General features: G+C 47.0%; 3 non-coding genes across 3 annotated transcripts; all 3 read left to right on the top strand.

Moving 5' to 3' along the window:
* The first annotated feature begins 15,523 nt into the window (after positions 1–15,523).
* LOC127980635 (U5 spliceosomal RNA) lies at positions 15,524–15,638 on the top strand. Its single transcript, XR_008159649.1, has one exon. It is a non-coding gene; the product is annotated as a U5 spliceosomal RNA (small nuclear RNA).
* A 3,059-nt stretch (positions 15,639–18,697) lies between these two features.
* LOC127980634 (U5 spliceosomal RNA) lies at positions 18,698–18,812 on the top strand. The gene has a single exon (XR_008159648.1). It is a non-coding gene; the product is annotated as a U5 spliceosomal RNA (small nuclear RNA).
* A 1,378-nt stretch (positions 18,813–20,190) lies between these two features.
* LOC127980633 (U5 spliceosomal RNA) lies at positions 20,191–20,305 on the top strand. The gene has a single exon (XR_008159647.1). It is a non-coding gene; the product is annotated as a U5 spliceosomal RNA (small nuclear RNA).

Genomic DNA, 20,305 nt, shown 5'->3' with positions numbered 1-20,305 from the left:
GTCACGGTCTCCGCTGTGTTTCTGGGCCATAGAGGTCCTTTCTAGGTGTTGATCCACCATCTTCTCTGGATACGGACTGGATCCGGGTGACTGAAGCGGATACAGACTGGATCTGGTGGCTACGGTGACCTCGGAATAAGGGATTTCTTTAAAAGACTTTTTTTTTCATATAAGATTTTATCCAACTTTTCAGATAGAGGCATGAGAAAGAGATTGCCTTGATTGGGCTTTTGGTTATTATAGGCACTCTCTGCGTTTGACCACTTCGTGTTTATTTAGCCGGATGGGAAGGCAGCGCTTTCTTGTACGTGACGGGATGCAAATTCTTGAAGGCTCTCTTTAGTGACGGGTCCAAACAAAGATCTCATCTGCTCCTCTAGCCCTATCGGCGACTCGTGCACTTCGAGCCTTCTTAGTGACGGCGCAAGTTGCTGACTGCTGACTGCGTTGGTGGTATAGTGGTGAGCATAGCTGCCTTCCAAGCAGTTGACCCCGGATTCGATTCCCGGCCAAAGCATATGCTTTGGCTCGGGCTGACGTCGAAGCAGAACTCCCTCTGTGACCTGTGCCTCCACCCAAAACTTTTGGATGGAATAATTTCGGATGGACCCATCATTAGCTGAAGTCGCATAACACTTGCAACACTACCGGTAGCAGGGGTCATTGTTTGGACTCTTTTTTTTTTTTTTTTAATTGCGCTTTAAACAAAAAGTATTGTGTCAATGCAACTGAACAACATTTATTAGGAACACAGTGCGTCAATAAAGCTACTGACTTCCTCCTGCGTTGGTGGTATAGTGGTGAGCATAGCTGCCTTCCAAGCAGTTGACCCGGGTTCGATTCCCGGCCAATGCATGTCCTTTGGCTCGGGCTGACGTCGAAGCAGAACTCCTTCTGTGACCTGCGACTCCAACCAAACTTTTTGGATGGATCATTCGGAAGACGAAAAGAACCAGCTCTCCCCGTCGGGGAATCGAACCCCGGTCTTCCGCGTGACAGGCGGAGATACTGTCCACTATACTAACGAGGAGCCGTGCATGCTGCCGTTTCCCCCCCAACTGACGGCACTGCACTGACATAACTAAACAATGCATGGCTTCTTCTGACGCAGACCCAGCCCTAGCACCGTAAAATTTCTGATGGACCCATCATTAGCTGAAGTCGCATAACACTTGGAACACTACCCGTAGCAGGGGTCATTGTTTGGACTCTTTTTTTTTTTTTTTTTTTTTTTTAAATTGCACTTTAAACAAAAAGTATTGCGTCAATGCAACTGAACAACATTAATTAGGAACACAGTGCGTCAAAAAGCAAAATGACAGTTAAAGGCATTTCGTTATTGAACTCTTTGATGACATCATTCAGCTAAGTTCAGTTTAAATAGTATCTGTGCAATAATTTGCAATCAAGTCAACGATATCGCTGTACATGAAGTGTCCCCAGCTCCGCCTGCCAGAAGCGACAGAGGCAAGAAACCAAAACTCGATCGGTGAAAGGATGGAGAAAAAACCCGGTGAGAAACCAGGCTCAGTCGGGGAGACAGTTCTCCCCTTGTCAGACGAAACAGGTAGATTAGCTCCAGGCTGCAGGAATGTCAGACTGTGCAGAAGAATCATCTGTTTCCTGTGGTCTTGTCCAGGTGGTCTTTACAGGGGATTTGTATCTGCGGCTCATCTAGTTGTCACGGTCTCCGCTGTGTTTCTGGGCCATAGAGGTCCTTTCTAGGTGTTGATCCACCATCTTCTCTGGATACGGACTGGATCCGGGTGACTGAAGCGGATACAGACTGGATCTGGTGGCTACGGTGACCTCGGAATAAGGGATTTCTTTAAAAGACTTTTTTTTTCATATAAGATTTTATCCAACTTTTCAGATAGAGGCATGAGAAAGAGATTGCCTTGATTGGGCTTTTGGTTATTATAGGCACTCTCTGCGTTTGACCACTTCGTGTTTATTTAGCCGGATGGGAAGGCAGCGCTTTCTTGTACGTGACGGGATGCAAATTCTTGAAGGCTCTCTTTAGTGACGGGTCCAAACAAAGATCTCATCTGCTCCTCTAGCCCTATCGGCGACTCGTGCACTTCGAGCCTTCTTAGTGACGGCGCAAGTTGCTGACTGCTGACTGCGCTGGTGGTATAGTGGTGAGCATAGCTGCCTTCCAAGCAGTTGACCCCGGATTCGATTCCCGGCCAAAGCATATGCTTTGGCTCGGGCTGACGTCGAAGCAGAACTCCCTCTGTGACCTGTGCCTCCACCCAAAACTTTTGGATGGAATAATTTCGGATGGACCCATCATTAGCTGAAGTCGCATAACACTTGCAACACTACCGGTAGCAGGGGTCATTGTTTGGACTCTTTTTTTTTTTTTTTTAATTGCGCTTTAAACAAAAAGTATTGTGTCAATGCAACTGAACAACATTTATTAGGAACACAGTGCGTCAATAAAGCTACTGACTTCCTCCTGCGTTGGTGGTATAGTGGTGAGCATAGCTGCCTTCCAAGCAGTTGACCCGGGTTCGATTCCCGGCCAATGCATGTCCTTTGGCTCGGGCTGACGTCGAAGCAGAACTCCTTCTGTGACCTGCGACTCCAACCAAACTTTTTGGATGGATCATTCGGAAGACGAAAAGAACCAGCTCTCCCCGTCGGGGAATCGAACCCCGGTCTTCCGCGTGACAGGCGGAGATACTGTCCACTATACTAACGAGGAGCCGTGCATGCTGCCGTTTCCCCCCCAACTGACGGCACTGCACTGACATAACTAAACAATGCATGGCTTCTTCTGACGCAGACCCAGCCCTAGCACCGTAAAATTTCTGATGGACCCATCATTAGCTGAAGTCGCATAACACTTGGAACACTACCCGTAGCAGGGGTCATTGTTTGGACTCTTTTTTTTTTTTTTTTTTTTTTTTAAATTGCGCTTTAAACAAAAAGTATTGCGTCAATGCAACTGAACAACATTAATTAGGAACACAGTGCGTCAAAAAGCAAAATGACAGTTAAAGGCATTTCGTTATTGAACTCTTTGATGACATCATTCAGCTAAGTTCAGTTTAAATAGTATCTGTGCAATAATTTGCAATCAAGTCAACGATATCGCTGTACATGAAGTGTCCCCAGCTCCGCCTGCCAGAAGCGACAGAGGCAAGAAACCAAAACTCGATCGGTGAAAGGATGGAGAAAAAACCCGGTGAGAAACCAGGCTCAGTCGGGGAGACAGTTCTCCCCTTGTCAGACGAAACAGGTAGATTAGCTCCAGGCTGCAGGAATGTCAGACTGTGCAGAAGAATCATCTGTTTCCTGTGGTCTTGTCCAGGTGGTCTTTACAGGGGATTTGTATCTGCGGCTCATCTAGTTGTCACGGTCTCCGCTGTGTTTCTGGGCCATAGAGGTCCTTTCTAGGTGTTGATCCACCATCTTCTCTGGATACGGACTGGATCCGGGTGACTGAAGCGGATACAGACTGGATCTGGTGGCTACGGTGACCTCGGAATAAGGGATTTCTTTAAAAGACTTTTTTTTTCATATAAGATTTTATCCAACTTTTCAGATAGAGGCATGAGAAAGAGATTGCCTTGATTGGGCTTTTGGTTATTATAGGCACTCTCTGCGTTTGACCACTTCGTGTTTATTTAGCCGGATGGGAAGGCAGCGCTTTCTTGTACGTGACGGGATGCAAATTCTTGAAGGCTCTCTTTAGTGACGGGTCCAAACAAAGATCTCATCTGCTCCTCTAGCCCTATCGGCGACTCGTGCACTTCGAGCCTTCTTAGTGACGGCGCAAGTTGCTGACTGCTGACTGCGTTGGTGGTATAGTGGTGAGCATAGCTGCCTTCCAAGCAGTTGACCCCGGATTCGATTCCCGGCCAAAGCATATGCTTTGGCTCGGGCTGACGTCGAAGCAGAACTCCCTCTGTGACCTGTGCCTCCACCCAAAACTTTTGGATGGAATAATTTCGGATGGACCCATCATTAGCTGAAGTCGCATAACACTTGCAACACTACCGGTAGCAGGGGTCATTGTTTGGACTCTTTTTTTTTTTTTTTTAATTGCGCTTTAAACAAAAAGTATTGTGTCAATGCAACTGAACAACATTTATTAGGAACACAGTGCGTCAATAAAGCTACTGACTTCCTCCTGCGTTGGTGGTATAGTGGTGAGCATAGCTGCCTTCCAAGCAGTTGACCCGGGTTCGATTCCCGGCCAATGCATGTCCTTTGGCTCGGGCTGACGTCGAAGCAGAACTCCTTCTGTGACCTGCGACTCCAACCAAACTTTTTGGATGGATCATTCGGAAGACGAAAAGAACCAGCTCTCCCCGTCGGGGAATCGAACCCCGGTCTTCCGCGTGACAGGCGGAGATACTGTCCACTATACTAACGAGGAGCCGTGCATGCTGCCGTTTCCCCCCCAACTGACGGCACTGCACTGACATAACTAAACAATGCATGGCTTCTTCTGACGCAGACCCAGCCCTAGCACCGTAAAATTTCTGATGGACCCATCATTAGCTGAAGTCGCATAACACTTGGAACACTACCCGTAGCAGGGGTCATTGTTTGGACTCTTTTTTTTTTTTTTTTTTTTTTTTAAATTGCGCTTTAAACAAAAAGTATTGCGTCAATGCAACTGAACAACATTAATTAGGAACACAGTGCGTCAAAAAGCAAAATGACAGTTAAAGGCATTTCGTTATTGAACTCTTTGATGACATCATTCAGCTAAGTTCAGTTTAAATAGTATCTGTGCAATAATTTGCAATCAAGTCAACGATATCGCTGTACATGAAGTGTCCCCAGCTCCGCCTGCCAGAAGCGACAGAGGCAAGAAACCAAAACTCGATCGGTGAAAGGATGGAGAAAAAACCCGGTGAGAAACCAGGCTCAGTCGGGGAGACAGTTCTCCCCTTGTCAGACGAAACAGGTAGATTAGCTCCAGGCTGCAGGAATGTCAGACTGTGCAGAAGAATCATCTGTTTCCTGTGGTCTTGTCCAGGTGGTCTTTACAGGGGATTTGTATCTGCGGCTCATCTAGTTGTCACGGTCTCCGCTGTGTTTCTGGGCCATAGAGGTCCTTTCTAGGTGTTGATCCACCATCTTCTCTGGATACGGACTGGATCCGGGTGACTGAAGCGGATACAGACTGGATCTGGTGGCTACGGTGACCTCGGAATAAGGGATTTCTTTAAAAGACTTTTTTTTTCATATAAGATTTTATCCAACTTTTCAGATAGAGGCATGAGAAAGAGATTGCCTTGATTGGGCTTTTGGTTATTATAGGCACTCTCTGCGTTTGACCACTTCGTGTTTATTTAGCCGGATGGGAAGGCAGCGCTTTCTTGTACGTGACGGGATGCAAATTCTTGAAGGCTCTCTTTAGTGACGGGTCCAAACAAAGATCTCATCTGCTCCTCTAGCCCTATCGGCGACTCGTGCACTTCGAGCCTTCTTAGTGACGGCGCAAGTTGCTGACTGCTGACTGCGTTGGTGGTATAGTGGTGAGCATAGCTGCCTTCCAAGCAGTTGACCCCGGATTCGATTCCCGGCCAAAGCATATGCTTTGGCTCGGGCTGACGTCGAAGCAGAACTCCCTCTGTGACCTGTGCCTCCACCCAAAACTTTTGGATGGAATAATTTCGGATGGACCCATCATTAGCTGAAGTCGCATAACACTTGCAACACTACCGGTAGCAGGGGTCATTGTTTGGACTCTTTTTTTTTTTTTTTTAATTGCGCTTTAAACAAAAAGTATTGTGTCAATGCAACTGAACAACATTTATTAGGAACACAGTGCGTCAATAAAGCTACTGACTTCCTCCTGCGTTGGTGGTATAGTGGTGAGCATAGCTGCCTTCCAAGCAGTTGACCCGGGTTCGATTCCCGGCCAATGCATGTCCTTTGGCTCGGGCTGACGTCGAAGCAGAACTCCTTCTGTGACCTGCGACTCCAACCAAACTTTTTGGATGGATCATTCGGAAGACGAAAAGAACCAGCTCTCCCCGTCGGGGAATCGAACCCCGGTCTTCCGCGTGACAGGCGGAGATACTGTCCACTATACTAACGAGGAGCCGTGCATGCTGCCGTTTCCCCCCCAACTGACGGCACTGCACTGACATAACTAAACAATGCATGGCTTCTTCTGACGCAGACCCAGCCCTAGCACCGTAAAATTTCTGATGGACCCATCATTAGCTGAAGTCGCATAACACTTGGAACACTACCCGTAGCAGGGGTCATTGTTTGGACTCTTTTTTTTTTTTTTTTTTTTTTTTAAATTGCGCTTTAAACAAAAAGTATTGCGTCAATGCAACTGAACAACATTAATTAGGAACACAGTGCGTCAAAAAGCAAAATGACAGTTAAAGGCATTTCGTTATTGAACTCTTTGATGACATCATTCAGCTAAGTTCAGTTTAAATAGTATCTGTGCAATAATTTGCAATCAAGTCAACGATATCGCTGTACATGAAGTGTCCCCAGCTCCGCCTGCCAGAAGCGACAGAGGCAAGAAACCAAAACTCGATCGGTGAAAGGATGGAGAAAAAACCCGGTGAGAAACCAGGCTCAGTCGGGGAGACAGTTCTCCCCTTGTCAGACGAAACAGGTAGATTAGCTCCAGGCTGCAGGAATGTCAGACTGTGCAGAAGAATCATCTGTTTCCTGTGGTCTTGTCCAGGTGGTCTTTACAGGGGATTTGTATCTGCGGCTCATCTAGTTGTCACGGTCTCCGCTGTGTTTCTGGGCCATAGAGGTCCTTTCTAGGTGTTGATCCACCATCTTCTCTGGATACGGACTGGATCCGGGTGACTGAAGCGGATACAGACTGGATCTGGTGGCTACGGTGACCTCGGAATAAGGGATTTCTTTAAAAGACTTTTTTTTTCATATAAGATTTTATCCAACTTTTCAGATAGAGGCATGAGAAAGAGATTGCCTTGATTGGGCTTTTGGTTATTATAGGCACTCTCTGCGTTTGACCACTTCGTGTTTATTTAGCCGGATGGGAAGGCAGCGCTTTCTTGTACGTGACGGGATGCAAATTCTTGAAGGCTCTCTTTAGTGACGGGTCCAAACAAAGATCTCATCTGCTCCTCTAGCCCTATCGGCGACTCGTGCACTTCGAGCCTTCTTAGTGACGGCGCAAGTTGCTGACTGCTGACTGCGTTGGTGGTATAGTGGTGAGCATAGCTGCCTTCCAAGCAGTTGACCCCGGATTCGATTCCCGGCCAAAGCATATGCTTTGGCTCGGGCTGACGTCGAAGCAGAACTCCCTCTGTGACCTGTGCCTCCACCCAAAACTTTTGGATGGAATAATTTCGGATGGACCCATCATTAGCTGAAGTCGCATAACACTTGCAACACTACCGGTAGCAGGGGTCATTGTTTGGACTCTTTTTTTTTTTTTTTTAATTGCGCTTTAAACAAAAAGTATTGTGTCAATGCAACTGAACAACATTTATTAGGAACACAGTGCGTCAATAAAGCTACTGACTTCCTCCTGCGTTGGTGGTATAGTGGTGAGCATAGCTGCCTTCCAAGCAGTTGACCCGGGTTCGATTCCCGGCCAATGCATGTCCTTTGGCTCGGGCTGACGTCGAAGCAGAACTCCTTCTGTGACCTGCGACTCCAACCAAACTTTTTGGATGGATCATTCGGAAGACGAAAAGAACCAGCTCTCCCCGTCGGGGAATCGAACCCCGGTCTTCCGCGTGACAGGCGGAGATACTGTCCACTATACTAACGAGGAGCCGTGCATGCTGCCGTTTCCCCCCCAACTGACGGCACTGCACTGACATAACTAAACAATGCATGGCTTCTTCTGACGCAGACCCAGCCCTAGCACCGTAAAATTTCTGATGGACCCATCATTAGCTGAAGTCGCATAACACTTGGAACACTACCCGTAGCAGGGGTCATTGTTTGGACTCTTTTTTTTTTTTTTTTTTTTTTTTAAATTGCGCTTTAAACAAAAAGTATTGCGTCAATGCAACTGAACAACATTAATTAGGAACACAGTGCGTCAAAAAGCAAAATGACAGTTAAAGGCATTTCGTTATTGAACTCTTTGATGACATCATTCAGCTAAGTTCAGTTTAAATAGTATCTGTGCAATAATTTGCAATCAAGTCAACGATATCGCTGTACATGAAGTGTCCCCAGCTCCGCCTGCCAGAAGCGACAGAGGCAAGAAACCAAAACTCGATCGGTGAAAGGATGGAGAAAAAACCCGGTGAGAAACCAGGCTCAGTCGGGGAGACAGTTCTCCCCTTGTCAGACGAAACAGGTAGATTAGCTCCAGGCTGCAGGAATGTCAGACTGTGCAGAAGAATCATCTGTTTCCTGTGGTCTTGTCCAGGTGGTCTTTACAGGGGATTTGTATCTGCGGCTCATCTAGTTGTCACGGTCTCCGCTGTGTTTCTGGGCCATAGAGGTCCTTTCTAGGTGTTGATCCACCATCTTCTCTGGATACGGACTGGATCCGGGTGACTGAAGCGGATACAGACTGGATCTGGTGGCTACGGTGACCTCGGAATAAGGGATTTCTTTAAAAGACTTTTTTTTCATATAAGATTTTATCCAACTTTTCAGATAGAGGCATGAGAAAGAGATTGCCTTGATTGGGCTTTTGGTTATTATAGGCACTCTCTGCGTTTGACCACTTCGTGTTTATTTAGCCGGATGGGAAGGCAGCGCTTTCTTGTACGTGACGGGATGCAAATTCTTGAAGGCTCTCTTTAGTGACGGGTCCAAACAAAGATCTCATCTGCTCCTCTAGCCCTATCGGCGACTCGTGCACTTCGAGCCTTCTTAGTGACGGCGCAAGTTGCTGACTGCTGACTGCGTTGGTGGTATAGTGGTGAGCATAGCTGCCTTCCAAGCAGTTGACCCCGGATTCGATTCCCGGCCAACGCATATGCTTTGGCTCGGGCTGACGTCGAAGCAGAACTCCCTCTGTGACCTGTGCCTCCACCCAAAACTTTTGGATGGAATAATTTCGGATGGACCCATCATTAGCTGAAGTCGCATAACACTTGCAACACTACCGGTAGCAGGGGTCATTGTTTGGACTCTTTTTTTTTTTTTTTTAATTGCGCTTTAAACAAAAAGTATTGTGTCAATGCAACTGAACAACATTTATTAGGAACACAGTGCGTCAATAAAGCTACTGACTTCCGCCTGCGTTGGTGGTATAGTGGTGAGCATAGCTGCCTTCCAAGCAGTTGACCCCGGTTCGATTCCCGGCCAATGCATGTCCTTTGGCTCGGGCTGACGTCGAAGCAGAACTCCTTCTGTGACCTGCGACTCCAACCAAACTTTTTGGATGGATCATTCGGAAGACGAAAAGAACCAGCTCTCCCCGTCGGGGAATCGAACCCCGGTCTTCCGCGTGACAGGCGGAGATACTGTCCACTATACTAACGAGGAGCCGTGCATGCTGCCGTTTCCCCCCCAACTGACGGCACTGCACTGACATAACTAAACAATGCATGGCTTCTTCTGACGCAGACCCAGCCCTAGCACCGTAAAATTTCTGATGGACCCATCATTAGCTGAAGTCGCATAACACTTGGAACACTACCCGTAGCAGGGGTCATTGTTTGGACTCTTTTTTTTTTTTTTTTTTTTTTTTTAAATTGCGCTTTAAACAAAAAGTATTGCGTCAATGCAACTGAACAACATTAATTAGGAACACAGTGCGTCAAAAAGCAAAATGACAGTTAAAGGCATTTCGTTATTGAACTCTTTGATGACATCATTCAGCTAAGTTCAGTTTAAATAGTATCTGTGCAATAATTTGCAATCAAGTCAACGATATCGCTGTACATGAAGTGTCCCCAGCTCCGCCTGCCAGAAGCGACAGAGGCAAGAAACCAAAACTCGATCGGTGAAAGGATGGAGAAAAAACCCGGTGAGAAACCAGGCTCAGTCGGGGAGACAGTTCTCCCCTTGTCAGACGAAACAGGTAGATTAGCTCCAGGCTGCAGGAATGTCAGACTGTGCAGAAGAATCATCTGTTTCCTGTGGTCTTGTCCAGGTGGTCTTTACAGGGGATTTGTATCTGCGGCTCATCTAGTTGTCACGGTCTCCGCTGTGTTTCTGGGCCATAGAGGTCCTTTCTAGGTGTTGATCCACCATCTTCTCTGGATACGGACTGGATCCGGGTGACTGAAGCGGATACAGACTGGATCTGGTGGCTATGGTGACCTCGGAATAAGGGATTTCTTTAAAAGACTTTTTTTTTCATATAAGATTTTATCCAACTTTTCAGATAGAGGCATGAGAAAGAGATTGCCTTGATTGGGCTTTTGGTTATTATAGGCACTCTCTGCGTTTGACCACTTCGTGTTTATTTAGCCGGATGGGAAGGCAGCGCTTTCTTGTACGTGACGGGATGCAAATTCTTGAAGGCTCTCTTTAGTGACGGGTCCAAACAAAGATCTCATCTGCTCCTCTAGCCCTATCGGCGACTCGTGCACTTCGAGCCTTCTTAGTGACGGCGCAAGTTGCTGACTGCTGACTGCGTTGGTGGTATAGTGGTGAGCATAGCTGCCTTCCAAGCAGTTGACCCCGGATTCGATTCCCGGCCAAAGCATATGCTTTGGCTCGGGCTGACGTCGAAGCAGAACTCCCTCTGTGACCTGTGCCTCCACCCAAAACTTTTGGATGGAATAATTTCGGATGGACCCATCATTAGCTGAAGTCGCATAACACTTGCAACACTACCGGTAGCAGGGGTCATTGTTTGGACTCTTTTTTTTTTTTTTTTAATTGCGCTTTAAACAAAAAGTATTGTGTCAATGCAACTGAACAACATTTATTAGGAACACAGTGCGTCAATAAAGCTACTGACTTCCTCCTGCGTTGGTGGTATAGTGGTGAGCATAGCTGCCTTCCAAGCAGTTGACCCGGGTTCGATTCCCGGCCAATGCATGTCCTTTGGCTCGGGCTGACGTCGAAGCAGAACTCCTTCTGTGACCTGCGACTCCAACCAAACTTTTTGGATGGATCATTCGGAAGACGAAAAGAACCAGCTCTCCCCGTCGGGGAATCGAACCCCGGTCTTCCGCGTGACAGGCGGAGATACTGTCCACTATACTAACGAGGAGCCGTGCATGCTGCCGTTTCCCCCCCAACTGACGGCACTGCACTGACATAACTAAACAATGCATGGCTTCTTCTGACGCAGACCCAGCCCTAGCACCGTAAAATTTCTGATGGACCCATCATTAGCTGAAGTCGCATAACACTTGGAACACTACCCGTAGCAGGGGTCATTGTTTGGACTCTTTTTTTTTTTTTTTTTTTTTTTTTTAAATTGCGCTTTAAACAAAAAGTATTGCGTCAATGCAACTGAACAACATTAATTAGGAACACAGTGCGTCAAAAAGCAAAATGACAGTTAAAGGCATTTCGTTATTGAACTCTTTGATGACATCATTCAGCTAAGTTCAGTTTAAATAGTATCTGTGCAATAATTTGCAATCAAGTCAACGATATCGCTGTACATGAAGTGTCCCCAGCTCCGCCTGCCAGAAGCGACAGAGGCAAGAAACCAAAACTCGATCGGTGAAAGGATGGAGAAAAAACCCGGTGAGAAACCAGGCTCAGTCGGGGAGACAGTTCTCCCCTTGTCAGACGAAACAGGTAGATTAGCTCCAGGCTGCAGGAATGTCAGACTGTGCAGAAGAATCATCTGTTTCCTGTGGTCTTGTCCAGGTGGTCTTTACAGGGGATTTGTATCTGCGGCTCATCTAGTTGTCACGGTCTCCGCTGTGTTTCTGGGCCATAGAGGTCCTTTCTAGGTGTTGATCCACCATCTTCTCTGGATACGGACTGGATCCGGGTGACTGAAGCGGATACAGACTGGATCTGGTGGCTACGGTGACCTCGGAATAAGGGATTTCTTTAAAAGACTTTTTTTTCATATAAGATTTTATCCAACTTTTCAGATAGAGGCATGAGAAAGAGATTGCCTTGATTGGGCTTTTGGTTATTATAGGCACTCTCTGCGTTTGACCACTTCGTGTTTATTTAGCCGGATGGGAAGGCAGCGCTTTCTTGTACGTGACGGGATGCAAATTCTTGAAGGCTCTCTTTAGTGACGGGTCCAAACAAAGATCTCATCTGCTCCTCTAGCCCTATCGGTGACTCGTGCACTTCGAGCCTTCTTAGTGACGGCGCAAGTTGCTGACTGCTGACTGTGTTGGTGGTATAGTGGTGAGCATAGCTGCCTTCCAAGCAGTTGACCCCGGATTCGATTCCCGGCCAACGCATATGCTTTGGCTCGGGCTGACGTCGAAGCAGAACTCCCTCTGTGACCTGTGCCTCCACCCAAAACTTTTGGATGGAATAATTTCGGATGGACCCATCATTAGCTGAAGTCGCATAACACTTGCAACACTACCGGTAGCAGGGGTCATTGTTTGGACTCTTTTTTTTTTTTTTTTAATTGCGCTTTAAACAAAAAGTATTGTGTCAATGCAACTGAACAACATTTATTAGGAACACAGTGCGTCAATAAAGCTACTGACTTCCGCCTGCGTTGGTGGTATAGTGGTGAGCATAGCTGCCTTCCAAGCAGTTGACCCGGGTTCGATTCCCGGCCAATGCATGTCCTTTGGCTCGGGCTGACGTCGAAGCAGAACTCCTTCTGTGACCTGCGACTCCAACCAAACTTTTTGGATGGATCATTCGGAAGACGAAAAGAACCAGCTCTCCCCGTCGGGGAATCGAACCCCGGTCTTCCGCGTGACAGGCGGAGATACTGTCCACTATACTAACGAGGAGCCGTGCATGCTGCCGTTTCCCCCCCAACTGACGGCACTGCACTGACATAACTAAACAATGCATGGCTTCTTCTGACGCAGACCCAGCCCTAGCACCGTAAAATTTCTGATGGACCCATCATTAGCTGAAGTCGCATAACACTTGGAACACTACCCGTAGCAGGGGTCATTGTTTGGACTCTTTTTTTTTTTTTTTTTTTTTTTTTAAATTGCGCTTTAAACAAAAAGTATTGCGTCAATGCAACTGAACAACATTAATTAGGAACACAGTGCGTCAAAAAGCAAAATGACAGTTAAAGGCATTTCGTTATTGAACTCTTTGATGACATCATTCAGCTAAGTTCAGTTTAAATAGTATCTGTGCAATAATTTGCAATCAAGTCAACGATATCGCTGTACATGAAGTGTCCCCAGCTCCGCCTGCCAGAAGCGACAGAGGCAAGAAACCAAAACTCGATCGGTGAAAGGATGGAGAAAAAACCCGGTGAGAAACCAGGCTCAGTCGGGGAGACAGTTCTCCCCTTGTCAGACGAAACAGGTAGATTAGCTCCAGGCTGCAGGAATGTCAGACTGTGCAGAAGAATCATCTGTTTCCTGTGGTCTTGTCCAGGTGGTCTTTACAGGGGATTTGTATCTGCGGCTCATCTAGTTGTCACGGTCTCCGCTGTGTTTCTGGGCCATAGAGGTCCTTTCTAGGTGTTGATCCACCATCTTCTCTGGATACGGACTGGATCCGGGTGACTGAAGCGGATACAGACTGGATCTGGTGGCTACGGTGACCTCGGAATAAGGGATTTCTTTAAAAGACTTTTTTTTCATATAAGATTTTATCCAACTTTTCAGATAGAGGCATGAGAAAGAGATTGCCTTGATTGGGCTTTTGGTTATTATAGGCACTCTCTGCGTTTGACCACTTCGTGTTTATTTAGCCGGATGGGAAGGCAGCGCTTTCTTGTACGTGACGGGATGCAAATTCTTGAAGGCTCTCTTTAGTGACGGGTCCAAACAAAGATCTCATCTGCTCCTCTAGCCCTATCGGCGACTCGTGCACTTCGAGCCTTCTTAGTGACGGCGCAAGTTGCTGACTGCTGACTGCGTTGGTGGTATAGTGGTGAGCATAGCTGCCTTCCAAGCAGTTGACCCCGGATTCGATTCCCGGCCAACGCATATGCTTTGGCTCGGGCTGACGTCGAAGCAGAACTCCCTCTGTGACCTGTGCCTCCACCCAAAACTTTTGGATGGAATAATTTCGGATGGACCCATCATTAGCTGAAGTCGCATAACACTTGCAACACTACCGGTAGCAGGGGTCATTGTTTGGACTCTTTTTTTTTTTTTTTTAATTGTGCTTTAAACAAAAAGTATTGTGTCAATGCAACTGAACAACATTTATTAGGAACACAGTGCGTCAATAAAGCTACTGACTTCCGCCTGCGTTGGTGGTATAGTGGTGAGCATAGCTGCCTTCCAAGCAGTTGACCCGGGTTCGATTCCCGGCCAATGCATGTCCTTTGGCTCGGGCTGACGTCGAAGCAGAACTCCTTCTGTGACCTGCGACTCCAACCAAACTTTTTGGATGGATCATTCGGAAGACGAAAAGAACCAGCTCTCCCCGTCGGGGAATCGAACCCCGGTCTTCCGCGTGACAGGCGGAGATACTGTCCACTATACTAACGAGGAGCTGTGCATGCTGCCGTTTCCCCCCCAACTGACGGCACTGCACTGACATAACTAAACAATGCATGGCTTCTTCTGACGCAGACCCAGGCCTAGCACCGTAAAATTTCTGATGGACCCATCATTAGCTGAAGTCGCATAACACTTGGAACACTACCCGTAGCAGGGGTCATTGTTTGGACTCTTTTTTTTTTTTTTTTTTTTTTTAAATTGCACTTTAAACAAAAAGTATTGCGTCAATGCAACTGAACAACATTAATTAGGAACACAGTGCGTCAAAAAGCAAAATGACAGTTAAAGGCATTTCGTTATTGAACTCTTTGATGACATCATTCAGCTAAGTTCAGTTTAAATAGTATCTGTGCAATAATTTGCAATCAAGTCAACGATATCGCTGTACATGAAGTGTCCCCAGCTCCGCCTGCCAGAAGCGACAGAGGCAAGAAACCAAAACTCGATCGGTGAAAGGATGGAGAAAAAACCCGGTGAGAAACCAGGCTCAGTCGGGGAGACAGTTCTCCCCTTGTCAGACGAAACAGGTAGATTAGCTCCAGGCTGCAGGAATGTCAGACTGTGCAGAAGAATCATCTGTTTCCTGTGGTCTTGTCCAGGTGGTCTTTACAGGGGATTTGTATCTGCGGCTCATCTAGTTGTCACGGTCTCCGCTGTGTTTCTGGGCCATAGAGGTCCTTTCTAGGTGTTGATCCACCATCTTCTCTGGATACGGACTGGATCCGGGTGACTGAAGCGGATACAGACTGGATCTGGTGGCTACGGTGACCTCGGAATAAGGGATTTCTTTAAAAGACTTTTTTTTTCATATAAGATTTTATCCAACTTTTCAGATAGAGGCATGAGAAAGAGATTGCCTTGATTGGGCTTTTGGTTATTGGTGGACCGAGAGGACTTTTTTGAGTTTTACTCCTCCCTTTTGGAGTAGGGGGGGGGGGGGTGCTGACGAAACACATGTGGGCAGGCATTGTCACCCTTGATGACCCTTGGCGAGCGTAGTAGTTTAACAGAGCCAGCGCACAGGCCCGAGGGTTTGGAGACACAGCTCGAGTTTCTCTTCATTGTCGCATAAATCTTTCGCCTTTTACTAAAGATTTCCGTGGAGGGGAACTTTTGCGAGTGACCTGTATTTTTGGGTGCTCTGCTCACAGCAGAGCTACATCGAAATGTCAAGAGCAGAATCAGTTTGACCGTCCGGCAGCATGCTGCGAGAGGGCTTGCCACTGGTCATCGTCTGAATAGGCACTCTCTGCGTTTGACCACTTCGTGTTTATTTAGCCGGATGGGAAGGCAGCGCTTTCTTGTACGTGACGGGATGCAAATTCTTGAAGGCTCTCTTTAGTGACGGGTCCAAACAAAGATCTCATCTGCTCCTCTAGCCCTATCGGCGACTCGTGCACTTTGAGCCTTCTTAGTAACGGCGCAAGTTGCTGACTGCTGACTGCGTTGGTGGTATAGTGGTGAGTATAGCTGCTTTCCAAGCAGTTGACCCGGATTCGATTCCCGGCCAACGCATCTCCTTTGGCTCGGGCTGATGCGAAGCAGAACTCCCTCTGTGACCTGTGCCTCCACCCAAAACTTTTGGATGGAATAATTTCGGATGGACCCATCATTAGCTGAAGTCGCATAACACTTGCAACACTACCCGTAGCAAGGGTCATTGTTTGGACTCTTTTTTTTTTTTTTTTAAATTGCGCTTTAAACAAAAAGTATTGCGTCAATGCAACTGAACAACATTAATTAGGAACACAGTGCGTCAAAAAGCAAAATGACAGTTAAAGGCATTTCGTTATTGAACTCTTTGATGACATCATTCAGCTAAGTTCAGTTTAAATAGTATCTGTGCAATAATTTGCAATCAAGTCAACGATATCGCTGTACATGAAGTGTCCCCAGCTCCGCCTGCCAGAAGCGACAGAGGCAAGAAACCAAAACTCGATCGGTGAAAGGATGGAGAAAAAACCCGGTGAGAAACCAGGCTCAGTCGGGGAGACAGTTCTCCCCTTGTCAGACGAAACAGGTAGATTAGCTCCAGGCTGCAGGAATGTCAGACTGTGCAGAAGAATCATCTGTTTCCTGTGGTCTTGTCCAGGTGGTCTTTACAGGGGATTTGTATCTGCGGCTCATCTAGTTGTCACGGTCTCCGCTGTGTTTCTGGGCCATAGAGGTCCTTTCTAGGTGTTGATCCACCATCTTCTCTGGATACGGACTGGATCCGGGTGACTGAAGCGGATACAGACTGGATCTGGTGGCTACGGTGACCTCGGAATAAGGGATTTCTTTAAAAGACTTTTTTTTTCATATAAGATTTTATCCAACTTTTCAGATAGAGGCATGAGAAAGAGATTGCCTTGATTGGGCTTTTGGTTATTATAGGCACTCTCTGCGTTTGACCACTTCGTGTTTATTTAGCCGGATGGGAAGGCAGCGCTTTCTTGTACGTGACGGGATGCAAATTCTTGATGGCTCTCTTTAGTGACGGGTCCAAACAAAGATCTCATCTGCTCCTCTAGCCCTATCGGCGACTCGTGCACTTCGAGCCTTCTTAGTGACGGCGCAAGTTGCTGACTGCTGACTGCGTTGGTGGTATAGTGGTGAGCATAGCTGCCTTCCAAGCAGTTGACCCCGGATTCGATTCCCGGCCAACGCATATGCTTTGGCTCGGGCTGACGTCGAAGCAGAACTCCCTCTGTGACCTGTGCCTCCACCCAAAACTTTTGGATGGAATAATTTCGGATGGACCCATCATTAGCTGAAGTCGCATAACACTTGCAACACTACCGGTAGCAGGGGTCATTGTTTGGACTCTTTTTTTTTTTTTTTTAATTGCGCTTTAAACAAAAAGTATTGTGTCAATGCAACTGAACAACATTTATTAGGAACACAGTGCGTCAATAAAGCTACTGACTTCCGCCTGCGTTGGTGGTATAGTGGTGAGCATAGCTGCCTTCCAAGCAGTTGACCCGGGTTCGATTCCCGGCCAATGCATGTCCTTTGGCTCGGGCTGACGTCGAAGCAGAACTCCTTCTGTGACCTGCGACTCCAACCAAACTTTTTGGATGGATCATTCGGAAGACGAAAAGAACCAGCTCTCCCCGTCGGGGAATCGAACCCCGGTCTTCCGCGTGACAGGCGGAGATACTGTCCACTATACTAACGAGGAGCCGTGCATGCTGCCGTTTCCCCCCCAACTGACGGCACTGCACTGACATAACTAAACAATGCATGGCTTCTTCTGACGCAGACCCAGCCCTAGCACCGTAAAATTTCTGATGGACCCATCATTAGCTGAAGTCGCATAACACTTGGAACACTACCCGTAGCAGGGGTCATTGTTTGGACTCTTTTTTTTTTTTTTTTTTTTTTTAAATTGCGCTTTAAACAAAAAGTATTGCGTCAATGCAACTGAACAACATTAATTAGGAACACAGTGCGTCAAAAAGCAAAATGACAGTTAAAGGCATTTCGTTATTGAACTCTTTGATGACATCATTCAGCTAAGTTCAGTTTAAATAGTATCTGTGCAATAATTTGCAATCAAGTCAACGATATCGCTGTACATGAAGTGTCCCCAGCTCCGCCTGCCAGAAGCGACAGAGGGAAGAAACCAAAACTCGATCGGTGAAAGGATGGAGAAAAAACCCGGTGAGAAACCAGGCTCAGTCGGGGAGACAGTTCTCCCCTTGTCAGACGAAACCAGTAGATCAGCTCCAGGCTGCAGGAATGTCAGACTGTGCAGAAGAATCATCTGTTTCCTGTGGTCTTGTCCAGGTGGTCTTTACAGGGGATTTGTATCTGCGGCTCATCTAGTTGTCATGGTCTCCGCTGTGTTTCTGGGCCATAGAGGTCCTTTCTAGGTGTTGATCCACCATCTTCTCTGGATACGGACTGGATCCGATTGACTGAAGCGGATACAGACTGGATCTGGTGGCTACGGTGACCTCGGAATAAGGGATTTCTTTAAAAGACTTTTTTTTTCATATAAGATTTTATCCAACTTTTCAGATAGAGGCATGAGAAAGAGATTGCCTTGATTGGGCTTTTGGTTATTGGTGGACCGAGAGGACTTTTTTGAGTTTTACTCCTCCCTTTTGGAGTAGGGGGGGGGGGGGGGTGCTGACGAAACACATGTGGGCAGGCATTGTCACCCTTGATGACCCTTGGCGAGCGTAGTAGTTTAACAGAGCCAGCGCACAGGCCCGAGGGTTTGGAGACACAGCTCGAGTTTCTCTTCATTGTCGCATAAATCTTTCGCCTTTTACTAAAGATTTCCGTGGAGGGGAACTTTTGCGAGTGACCTGTATTTTTGGGTGCTCTGCTCACAGCAGAGCTACATCGAAATGTCAAGAGCAGAATCAGTTTGACCGTCCGGCAGCATGCTGCGAGAGGGCTTGCCACTGGTCATCGTCTGAATAGGCACTCTCTGCGTTTGACCACTTCGTGTTTATTTAGCCGGATGGGAAGGCAGCGCTTTCTTGTACGTGACGGGATGCAAATTCTTGAAGGCTCTCTTTAGTGACGGGTCCAAACAAAGATCTCATCTGCTCCTCTAGCCCTATCGGCGACTCGTGCACTTTGAGCCTTCTTAGTAACGGCGCAAGTTGCTGACTGCTGACTGCGTTGGTGGTATAGTGGTGAGCATAGCTGCTTTCCAAGCAGTTGACCCGGATTCGATTCCCGGCCAACGCATCTCCTTTGGCTCGGGCTGATGCGAAGCAGAACTCCCTCTGTGACCTGTGCCTCCACCCAAAACTTTTGGATGGAATAATTTCGGATGGACCCATCATTAGCTGAAGTCGCATAACACTTGCAACACTACCCGTAGCAGGGGTCATTGTTTGGACTCTTTTTTTTTTTTTTTTAAATTGCGCTTTAAACAAAAAGTATTGCGTCAATGCAACTGAACAACATTAATTAGGAACACAGTGCGTCAAAAAGCAAAATGACAGTTAAAGGCATTTCGTTATTGAACTCTTTGATGACATCATTCAGCTAAGTTCAGTTTAAATAGTATCTGTGCAATAATTTGCAATCAAGTCAACGATATCGCTGTACATGAAGTGTCCCCAGCTCCGCCTGCCAGAAGCGACAGAGGGAAGAAACCAAAACTCGATCGGTGAAAGGATGGAGAAAAAACCCGGTGAGAAACCAGGCTCAGTCGGGGAGACAGTTCTCCCCTTGTCAGACGAAACCAGTAGATCAGCTCCAGGCTGCAGGAATGTCAGACTGTGCAGAAGAATCATCTGTTTCCTGTGGTCTTGTCCAGGTGGTCTTTACAGGGGATTTGTATCTGCGGCTCATCTAGTTGTCACGGTCTCCGCTGTGTTTCTGGGCCATAGAGGTCCTTTCTAGGTGTTGATCCACCATCTTCTCTGGATACGGACTGGATCCGATTGACTGAAGCGGATACAGACTGGATCTGGTGGCTACGGTGACCTCGGAATAAGGGATTTCTTTAAAAGACTTTTTTTTTCATATAAGATTTTATCCAACTTTTCAGATAGAGGCATGAGAAAGAGATTGCCTTGATTGGGCTTTTGGTTATTGGTGGACCGAGAGGACTTTTTTGAGTTTTACTCCTCCCTTTTGGAGTAGGGGGGGGGGGGGTGCTGACGAAACACATGTGGGCAGGCATTGTCACCCTTGATGACCCTTGGCGAGCGTAGTAGTTTAACAGAGCCAGCGCACAGGCCCGAGGGTTTGGAGACACAGCTCGAGTTTCTCTTCATTGTCGCATAAATCTTTCGCCTTTTACTAAAGATTTCCGTGGAGGGGAACTTTTGCGAGTGACCTGTATTTTTGGGTGCTCTGCTCACAGCAGAGCT

Source organism: Carassius gibelio, chromosome B19 (assembly GCF_023724105.1).
Source record: "Carassius gibelio isolate Cgi1373 ecotype wild population from Czech Republic chromosome B19, carGib1.2-hapl.c, whole genome shotgun sequence".
Classification (NCBI taxonomy): domain Eukaryota; kingdom Metazoa; phylum Chordata; class Actinopteri; order Cypriniformes; family Cyprinidae; genus Carassius; species Carassius gibelio.
This window is presented reverse-complemented; position numbering and strand designations above follow the sequence as displayed.